Source organism: Thamnophis sirtalis, unplaced genomic scaffold, assembly GCF_051295495.1.
Source record: "Thamnophis sirtalis isolate CommonGarterSnake01/CBP01778 unplaced genomic scaffold, rThaSir2_p1.2 scaffold_3, whole genome shotgun sequence".
Taxonomy (NCBI): Eukaryota; Metazoa; Chordata; class Lepidosauria; order Squamata; family Natricidae; genus Thamnophis; species Thamnophis sirtalis.
The window spans coordinates 123,188,417-123,190,196 of record NW_028261383.1 but is presented as its reverse complement, the minus strand read 5'-3'; positions in this window follow the sequence as shown (position 1 = coordinate 123,190,196).

Here is a 1,780-nt window from a genome sequence, read left to right as displayed (position 1 = left end):
CTGGTCCTTGTTTTTTTGTCCTTTCAATTCTTTGTTGCTGGAGACCCTCAACCTAAAAATAGTTGTCTCTGAAATCTCATCATTAAGGATTTGTAAGAAGACAACAGGTAACTTTGCAACTGCCGGCTGAGTTTGTGTACACAAGCCAATAGTTGTCAGGATTATATTTGTATTCCTTCAGAATTGCTTTTACGTTGCAGGTTTTTTTTAAAAAAAATAAACACTTGGATGCCACATTCTTTAGCCTGAACAGTTTTAACAGAGCCATCTGCTCTGGATCAGGAAGAGCCAACGGTGAAGAAACGGAATAACCCAGTAACCTACAGAGAAGGCCAGAGGGAGTGGTGGCACTTTGCCCTTGTTGAGTTGTTGGGGTTTTTTTTCTTTTAAAACGTTTCCTGTGGTTCCACCAGGAAACAATATGTACTACCTCTAAAGCTGACATAATTCTTTCCGCAGTCTAGAATGACATCTTGCAGTGACTGAGAGCTTCCCTTAGCAAGGGTTGCAGTGGGTGCCTTAAACTTCCTGAAGTATTGAAAATTAATTCCACCCTTAAAAAGTAACCTTTCTCTCTACCCTACATCACTCAAAGAAGAAAGGTGGGCTTGAGAATTTCAGCTTCATCCCCAAGGGAGTATTTTGACTACAATGTAGAGGGACAACATTGATGCATCCATATGTTATCAGTTGTCTACCTCTGAACCAGCGGCATCTCAGCAATTCTGAGAGGGTATAAATGGTGCTGTCAAACCAGCTGTCTTCTTGAGAGTGGCCAATCACAAAATACCTTTGTAATGGAAAGCTTTTGAGCTACCATATCTCTCCCCCCCCCCATTTTCCAGAGGAGGAGAGGGAGTGGTCACCTGTGGGTATTCTCAAAGCCTGATTGGTCCAAAGACTGAGAGCAAAGCCTTAAATACTGGTGCCTTCCAATCCTGGCCCAGTTTCTCTCAGTCTGGTCCAAGTACTGTTGAGAATATTCCATAGGTAGGCTTAATTTTATTGTGATCTGGTTTTCTATTTGGCTTAATTGGGCACTTTAAAAGTTTTACTAAATTCTAAATTGTGCAGCTGCGGCCCCAAAGGACAGTTCTCTGCCTCGGGCGGTTGGGGAGGGCCCTGTGGGGCGTTTTAGCCTCCTCCCCCCCCCCCCGCAGTCCCAGAGCCCCAGCCCTATCCCTGGGATTGCGGGGGTGCCAGCCCCCATTTTCAGCTGCTAACAGAGCAGCTCTCGCTATATGGAACGGCAGCGGCAGCAGCTTCGGCGCCATGTGGAGTGCTCAAGCCGCCTGCGGAGCAGCTGATCGCTCCGGGCGGCTGCCACTCCGCTGATATTTGCCTGGCTGTGATGGAGGACAAGCGGGGGTGAGGAGAGTGTGCCTGGGTGCCGCGTGGCTCTCCCCAACTGCGTTTTGTGCGGCGCCGGCCCCTGGAAGTCCAGCTGAGCCACTTGTGCTTGTTGGTGGCCTCTCGCCTGAACATGGAGCTCCAGCAGCCATTTTGGCTGCCACCACGTGTGAGAGACCTCTGCTTCGGCCTGCTACGAAGGGGAGGCCTGGCAAGGAGAGTTTTGGCCTTATTCCACTCACAGGCTTTTAGCCCTGGTCCCGGCAGGCCCTACGGAGGCCCGTGTTCCTGCTTCCCTTGTCGGACCCGTGAGTAGGCTATGGATGAGGGAGCAGAGATACCCCAGGGCCAGGTGGTGGGCCCGATCAGGGGTGAGGAAGCCCTGGAGCTGGAGGTAGGGCAGCCTTGCTCAGAATAACCCGCTCCCTCT